This window comes from Arachis ipaensis, chromosome B05 (assembly GCF_000816755.2).
Source record: "Arachis ipaensis cultivar K30076 chromosome B05, Araip1.1, whole genome shotgun sequence".
In the NCBI taxonomy this organism is placed as follows: domain Eukaryota; kingdom Viridiplantae; phylum Streptophyta; class Magnoliopsida; order Fabales; family Fabaceae; genus Arachis; species Arachis ipaensis.
This window is the reverse complement of record NC_029789.2, coordinates 10,282,573-10,291,465: the sequence shown is the minus strand read 5'-3', so window position 1 is coordinate 10,291,465 and position 8,893 is coordinate 10,282,573. Positions and strand designations below refer to the sequence as shown.

The following is an 8,893-nucleotide window of genomic DNA, read 5'->3' as shown; positions in this document are numbered from 1 at the left end:
GTTTATTATAAATAGGACCTTTTACTATTGTATTAGGCATCTTTTGATCATCTTATATTGTATTAGGCATCTTTGGACGCCTGGTTCTTAGATCAGAGGGGCTGGCCTCTCGGCCATGCCTGGACCTTTCACTTATATATTTTTAATGGTAGAGTTTCTACACTCCATAGATTAAAGTGTGGAGCTCTGCTGTTCCTCAAAGATTAATGCAAAGTACTACTGTTTTCTATTCAATTCTTCTTATTTCGCTTCTAAGATATCCATTCGTACCCAAGAACGTGATGAAGGTGATGATTATGTGTGACGCTCATCATCCTTCTCCCTTATGAACGCGTGCCTGACAAACACTTCTGTTCTACATGAAATAAGCTAGAATGAGTATCTCTTAGATCTCCTAACCAGAATCTTCGTGGCGTAAGCTAGAATGATGGCGGCATTCAAGAGAATCCGGAAGGTCTAAACCTTGTCTGTGGTATTCTGAGTAGGATTCAATGATTGAATGACTGTGACGAGCTTCAAACTCGCGATTGTTGGGCGTTAGTGACAGACGCAAAAGGAGGGTGAATCCTATTCCAGCATGATCGAGAACCGACAGATGAATAGCCGTGCTGTGACAGGGTGCGTGAGCATATTATTCACTGAGAGGAGGGGATGTAGCCACTGACAACGGTGATGCCCTTGCATACAGCCAGCCATGGAAAGGAGTAAGACTGATTGGATGAAGATAGCAGGAAAGCAGAGGTTCAGAGGAACGAAAAGCATCTCCATTCTCTTATCTGAAATTCCTACCAATGATTTACATAAGTACCTCTATCCCTATCTTATTATATAATATTCGAAAACACCATTATCACTTTATATCTGCCTGACTGAGATTTACAAGGTGACCATAGCTTGCTTCATACCAACAATCTCCGTGGGATTCGACCCTTACTCACGTAAGGTATTACTTGGACGACCCAGTGCACTTGCTGGTTAGTTGTATCGAAGTTGTGACAATTATGAATTAAGATCAAAGCACCAAGCTTTGGAGCCATTACCAGGGATTGTTCGAGCCTGGACATCACAAGTTCGTGCACCAACAGTCTAAGGACAATTCAGACTTGTCGGGTTGGCTGGATAACCGACAGATGAGCCTCATCAGCCATAGGACAAGCATGCATCATATGTATTCGTATGCTTTGCTTGGGTTTGAACTTGTTTTGGTTTGCCTAATTGCTAAACTGTCCTTAACTGCTACTTGAACTATTTGCTGTAACTGCTATCTACTTGTGCTTTCCTTGTCTGTCTTACCTGTGTTTGTCCTGGGGTACTACATTTGAGAATGAACTTTGATGCTGAATTAATGATTGTGTTGTTTGAGTGCGTGGTTGGTTTCTGATTGAGATTTTCTTATAAGAAAGGAAAGGTTTCAGATTTCTAAAAGATTAAACATTGTTTCTTGGAAAAGGTTTTGAACGATTTCCTATTGGTTTTTAAAAGATTCATAAGGCATTGATAATCACTGAGCTTGAAAACAGTTTTTTTTATTGAATATCTTCTTATGACAACTTTGAAACTCCGTGGCGAGACCGTGTGGTTAGGTTCTCACCCCCTATAGCTTTAGCTTTTCAGGAACTGGATGAAGAAGCATTAAGAAGAGTTATATTGCGTTTGGTTTATATGTTGTTATGTTAATTAGATTATTTTCTTCCCTCGTCTTTGTTATTACAAGTTTGTAAGAGGGATAGGAGTTGTATGTTTTATATGTATATTATATTATGAGATATTATGTAAGGAGTCTTGTATATGAATCTATGCCTGCTTGTATTTTTCTTAAGATAAAGTATTTATTTCCAGTTTTCAAAGGAATCAGCGATACAGTGTTGAGTCACAGGCTCCTATTTTAATATTTAGTATGTCAAGTAGTCGTAATACTTCTTGCTATCAGAGTAGCGCAGCCGAAAGTGTGATTTTTGATAGTAAGGGTGTTACATTAAGGTATCAGAAAGTTCTTTCCTGTAGAGCCTGAGAAACGGACCGTTCAATTGCATACTCTGAGCATCTGTCATGTAATAAATCTCGTTCATATAGCGAGAATTAGAGTTTTATGCACATGGCTGGCTAATGATTAACGGTATTAGCTTACCGTTGTATATCTGTTGATATTAAGTTTGGCCAACTTAATATTGATGGCTAATGTGAACGGGAAAGTTAATAGGTTATTGTAGGCGAAAAGGAATTGATAAGTAATGGGTAATGCGAGTCACGTGGTTTGCGGATGTTAGAGTCCGCTTTTTGTGCTTGGTTTCGATTTATGATTCTTGTTTACGTCGCTTAGGTTGGCGAATCGTTTTTTTTTTTACTATCCTCATTGAAATTCCTTGACTCGAATTCCTTTCTTGAATTATGATTTGACCATTCTCCGACCATATTTTATTATTTATCCATAATCTTGTTTGACTGTATTCCTGATAATTTGCTTGAGACTTTCAAAACATAACCATCTTTATTATTGACTATCTTCTTCTTCATGAAATCTTGTTCTCATTGATCTGATCTTAAACCTGTTTTGGCGTAATGTATGATTCCTAGGTCTTGAACGATTTGAACCTTGAAAGTTATGGTTCGAATTAAGCTAATTATGTAACTTGATTCTTTTGCAACATACTTAATGTATACTTTGATTTGATCATATTCTTGATTATCTCTTAAATTTTCGACATCATAGTTTCTAATCTTGATTTCTTTTTCGTGATTTGTGTATCTTCTTGACGTAAACTGAGCTTGTGTTGGTGAGATGCATCATCCCTTACAATCTATTTCTAGGGTTCTTGTGTTAGATTGAAAAATTTTTGAATTGACTCTTTTCCTACTTCATTCTGTTACACAACCACCCTTCGAATTTTTGATGAGATCACTCTTAATTTAGCATATACTTTTCTACATGGATTAAAGAATTTCTTTATATGGTTTAAATCTATTTATCTGCAATACTTCATCTATTTTTCTATAGACATGTGAAAACAATTTCTATTTTAGATTTTCTTCATTGACTAGAACTTGATTTACTTCCAATTTTATCACAATTTTTATACATATTCTTATGAGATTTTGCATCTAAGTATTTTTCCAAGATTTTTGAGAAAATATTTTTGCTCATAGCTTAATTAAGTTCTATTTTATAAATTTTGCTTATCTAGTTTTAATTTGAGTTGTTTTTATGCAATACCTTTTATATTTCTTTTGAAAAAGTAAATTCATTTCTTTTTGAGTTTATCCATTCCTTGTGGATGCTACCATTGATTTTTAGTATTCTTTTTAACCCAGCTTAGATTCGATTCAAAAGAGTGCACCGGTCTTCCTTTTGATTGTTCCTTTCGAAGTTCTTAAATTCAAATTCTTTCCTAGGATTACAACTTGAATTCCTACCAACCTCGCATTTATTTTCATGCAAATCCTTAATTTATTATGTAAAATGTCGTTTAAGGTTTTCGAGAAAATATTTTATCCTTAGCTTAACTAATTTTCATTTCAGAAATCTTGCATAATCTAGTTCGACTTGAAATTATTTTAATATGATGCAATATTTATGTTTTTACCAATTCTCTTGAATTTTGTAAATAATCGCCCTGTTCTCTTTTAGGATTTCTATTGAAGTTCTTTGAAATCAAAATTCTTTCCTACTTGTATCTCAATTCTTTCTTCTGACATACTTCAAGACTTTTAACCATCCTAGTTTGTTGGTGACTAGAACCATTCCTTCATATTTTTGTGAACTTTGCGCTTCTCTAATTTGGTTTCAGTTTGTTTTGATCCAATTTACCACTACCCTTTTCTTATTTTCTTTGGAGTTCCTAGATTTAATATTTCCTGTTAAGATGCGAAATGACTCTTTTTGAAACGTTTTTTCATGTCTATACATTGTTGCTTAGTTGTAATCCTACACCTCCTTTCGAATTCATGTAAATCTTATCCTTGTTACTTATTCTTCCCTTCCTGCGATTTGTGTCTCTTTGAATGTACTTAATGCATCTTAATATTATTGAATCCTTATAAGGTGTTATTACTAGTATATTCTTGGATTGTTTTAAACCTTTTTAAATAAGGTTTGATTTATTTTTATGTAAGGTTGTTTTTGACTCTGCATTCCTTTACTTGGGTAGTGCCTCTCTTTGCTGTAACTTGAATTTGTTTTGGAACGACACAACCATCTCTTGAAGTTTTAATAGAATTACTTTTAACTTAGCTTACACTCCCTTACTTTGAAAACTTTTGTATGTGATTTAAATCTATTTCATTGTAATGCATTTTTTTCCCTTTTATAAGCAAAATTTTATTTCAAGTTTCTTTCCAACAAGATCGTAATTTTCATGCATGCTTAACATAAGAACGAGAAAAATAGAATTTTTCTTTTAGCCAAATTAATCTTTCCTTTTTCAAATTTTATGTAGTTTGTTTCGACTTGAATTTATATTGAAATCATGTTACATTCATGCTCTTATTATTCTGTTGAAAGATGTTTGTTACTTATCTTTTCTTGTAAAACGTGAAATGATCTTCCCTTAAGATTTCCATTCTTCAAGAACAATGTATTCGAGAATATTTTTAAATCAAATTCGAGTTATGAGAGCTTTGCCTTTATTTTTGGATATTCTTCTTTTATAAACCTCATATTCACTTGACTCAGCTTGAACTCGTTTCAACATACTGTATTGTTTTTCATCTTATTGGTCTTATCAAATTCCTTCGATTCAGGAGATATCCTTAAAGTTATCAGTTGATTCTCTTTCCAGCACTCTTTATTGCTTGTTCATCCTTGTCTACTTGTGATTTCCACAATTCTTTCAAATTTTTGCAAACACGGTCCTTGTCTCTGTTCTTTCTTTTCTATAGTCTACTATTCTTCTGAGTATATTCGAGGTTAGTTTTGATATCTTATGCGACCGTTAGGCTTAGTAAATGACACATTAGTCCTTTAGAACACGTTTGATGAACACAAAAGGTAAAATTTGTAAACATACGACGTAGCAAAGAGTTGTGGAATCTTGTTTCATGAGAAAGAGTTCTATTGATGTTAAGTTTGTGACTATTAAGATTTGCAAAGTATTTGATGAGGTTGAGAACCCTCGGATGAATTGATCGATGAAGTACGATTGAGAATGGTAGAGATAAGTTATATATGTTGAAATATGAATAGTTGAATATCTGAGTTGGTGTGAGATCAGTGTGCGAATGTTAAGCACGTCGTTTTGACCTCAGCCTATTTTATGACCTATCCCCACCTTGTCTTACCACTACATGTTTAAACCATGTCGTCATTTGCATCAAGCTTGCCTTGTAATTTCTGTCTTGCAATTGCACTCCTACCCTTATATCTTTATGCTATGTGGTAATCAAAGTATTTGAAACTATATAAATATGAATGCTAAAGTTCTTTGCTTTTTACACAAAGTGTTAAACCATGTAACATTTTCTGTAATACGCTAATTTTCGAAGACGAAAATTTTTATAAGGTGAGTAGGGTGTAAGACTCAGAATTTTCGGAAAAACCTTATTGTGAATTAATTTCAATTTATTTATTCATTAAAGATTTTAATTTTGAAAATTATTTTATTAAAGCTAACTAAATCAAGTTTTGATAATTAAATTAGTAATTTTATCTAATTTTATAATTATTGGATATTATCTATAGTCATCGAATTAGAATTATTTATTTGAGAATAATTTGTAAATTGATAATTAAATAGTATTTTTAATAAATATTAGTGTTGGATTAAAACAGATTTTCAATTATCCTATTACTCTTAATTTTATAGAATTGTTATATTACTTATATGAATTTTATCTTAACTCTAAATTCATAAATAAAATCCTAATTTTAATCAAATTAAACTATAACCCCTCCTAATCTAACCTAATCACTGCCACTCATCTAACCTAACCACCCCCACTCCCTAACCCAAACTCAGTTCCATCCCTTCAGAAAAAAAAAAGAGAAAGACAAAAAGAAAGAAAGAAACGAAGGCAAGAAAAAGGGAAATGGGGAAGGGGAGAATCAGGGAGGAAGAGAGCGTCGGAGAGGAGCCGCCGCCGCACTACTGCCGTGTTGCTCAGGACCGTGTCCCGCTCGCTACCGCGCCGCGCTCAGTGTCATCCTTGCCGTCGCAGCCGTGTCGTCGTCATGCACAAGAGGAGGAGAAGGGGAGCGACGGGGAGAAAAGGAAGGGATGACGCCGTGACTGGGCTCGCCGCCTTGCGTCGCAGGAGCTTCCAGTCCCGTTGCCGCCGTTCGCACTGACACCTCCAGCCCGCGCCGTTGCCGTTCATGAAGAGTGAGAGAGAGAGAGAGAGAGAGAGAGAGAGAGAGAGAGAGAGCTCAGGAGCAGAGGAGAGAAATGGGAGGCCCGTGCCCAGCCACCGCCGCGCCTCTGCCGTTGAGAAGCTCCGCTGTCGCCACTGAGATTCACCATCGGTAAGGGTTTTTGAGTTTGGTTTACCTTCGTTTAAGATTCTGAAAACCTTATTGTCTCTGCGTGTTGGTTTTAGTCACCGTCGAAGAAGCTTCAGCTGCCGCGGTCGATTGTCACTAGGGAACAACCGCCGTGCCTCTGGTCGCCGAAATCACGGACTGGAGAGAAGGGGGCTGCCTCTCCTATTGCTGCTGTTTCGTTCTTTTATCGTAAGCAGTCTTTGTTTCCAGTTCCATTGAATCCATTTCTGTTTTTGATTCTATTGAGTTTAAATTCTCTATTTTGCTGTAACCATGGTCACTGTTGCTGGAATTACTGACGCCGCTCTCGGTGCTGATTGGATTAACCACCATAGCTATTCTGCATCACCTTCACTTTCCATTATTTCTGTCAGGTCCCGTTCTTGCCGGTTTTGGCCATTGGATTTGTAACAGCTCCAACTTTTATTTCCCTCTTGATTCGGTGATTTTTTCTTGTTTTGGAACTCTCGCTGTTAGCGATTCGTTATAGTTTATTGAGGATTTTGCAATGCTATTTGCTATTTGATTGAGTTTCAGTTATTTCTTGTTGTGATTAGAGTAACTATGGTTGTTGCAAAAGTGGTTTGGAGCCGTGGTTGTGGCTGCCGCTGTGATGAGCCGGGGGAAAAAGGGGATTTAATGCGTTTAATTATGCGGATTGCGAATAATTGAGGTAGGGTTTTTTTAAAATCTATTTTACATTACAGAGTTGTGATAAATAGATATTGATGCAAAAAGATATATTTCTGTGATTATATTTGTCTTGTGGATATGATGGTCTGTTGGACTGGATTATTGGGTGCTTGATTGCTTGAGTGAAGTACGGTTGTTGATAAGAAATAGATTTGAAAAGTTATTTACTTGATTATTAGGAAAAGTGGTTTTTCTTGGTTTGAAGTTAAAGCGGTTTGATTTTATAAATGATTTAATACTTGAACTGGTTTGACTTTAAAAAGAGTTTTATTATTGGAATTGGTCTGATTTGAAAATAATTTGATGCTAGAATTGGTTGAATTTTGGAAAGTGATTGAGATTTGGAAATGGTTGAGAAATGGTTTGAGAAATGTTTGGATGGGACCCGCAAAGGGTGGCGGTGTCCGAGTTTTAAAGGAAATGCTGCCGAAATTTTATAAAATTGGAAGTTTTATTTGAAGTAGTTAATTAAAAAGATTTGTTTTTAAACATTATATGTTTTAAGATTGATTTATTTATCAAAGAAAGAATTATGTTTGAAATTGGGATTGTTAATGAATGGGATGGAACGAAGGATGACGAGGATTGATGAGGATTTTCTTTGAAATATGGTTTTTGAATGAATTTGGAAATGAGATTTGGATTGATGAATGATAATGATGTTGAGAATGTTGAGATATGATCTTTGAATTATCCATATGGCTTATGAATTTGAAATATCTGAGATACGAGGTTCCATGGATTAAGTGTCGTGGCTTGCCACCACGTGAACCAGGTTGAAAACTCGATACTCTGTTGACCCTACGACGTAAGTGTGACCGGGCACTATATAAATTCCCGGGAATATTACCCCCATTGAGCAATATTGATTATTTGAGAAAAACCTATGCATAGACTCTTGGGGATGCACGTCGGGGGACAATCTAAGGACAATTCAGACTTGTCTGGTTGGCTGGATAACCGACAGATGAGCCTCATTAGCCATAGGACAAGCATGCATCATATGCATTCGTATGCTTTGCTTGGGTTTGAACTTGTTTTGGTTTGCCTAATTGCTAAACTGTCCTTAAGTGCTACTTGAACTATTTGCTGTAACTGCTATCTACTTGTACTTTCCTTGTCTGTCTTGCCTGTGTTTATCCTGGGGTACTACATTTGAGAATGAACTTTGATGCTGAATTAATGATTGTGTTGTTTGAGTGCGTGGTTGGTTTCTGATTGAGATTTTCTTATAAGAAAGGAAAGGTTTCAGATTTCTAAAAGATTAAACATTGTTTCTTGGAAAAGGTTTTGAACGATTTCCTATTGGTTTTTAAAAGATTCATAAGGCATTGATAATCACTGAGCTTGAAAACAATTTTTTTATTGAATATCTTCTTATGACAACTTTGAAACTCCGTGGCGAGACCGTGTGGTTAGGTTCTCACCCCCTATAGCTTTACCTTTTCAGGAACCGGATGAAGAAGCATTAAGAAGTGTTATATTACGTTTGGTTTATATGTTGTTATGTTAATTAGATTATTTTCTTCCCTCGTCTTTGTTATTACAAGTTTGTAAGAGGGATTGGAGTTGTATGTTTTATATGTATATTATATTATGAGATATTATGTAAGGAGTCTTGTATATGAATCTATGCCTGCTTGTATTTTTCTTAAGATAAAGTATTTATTTCCAGTTTTCAAAGGAATCAGCGATACAGTGATGAGTCACAGGCTCCTATTTTAATAT

The 8,893-nt window shown here is 35.4% G+C and overlaps 2 long non-coding RNA genes across 2 annotated transcripts in view; both read left to right on the top strand.

Annotated features, from left to right (window-relative positions):
• Window positions 1-8,641, top strand: part of LOC110271750 — a 13,071-nt gene extending 4,430 nt beyond the window's left edge. The window contains exon 3 of the long non-coding RNA XR_002362379.1: window positions 8,602-8,641. This is a non-coding gene — a long non-coding RNA (uncharacterized LOC110271750). The remainder of the gene's footprint in view (window positions 1-8,601) is intronic.
• On the top strand, window positions 6,425-7,096 carry LOC110271749. Its single transcript, XR_002362378.1, has 3 exons — window positions 6,425-6,661; window positions 6,847-6,914; window positions 7,030-7,096. It is a non-coding gene; the product is annotated as an uncharacterized LOC110271749 (long non-coding RNA).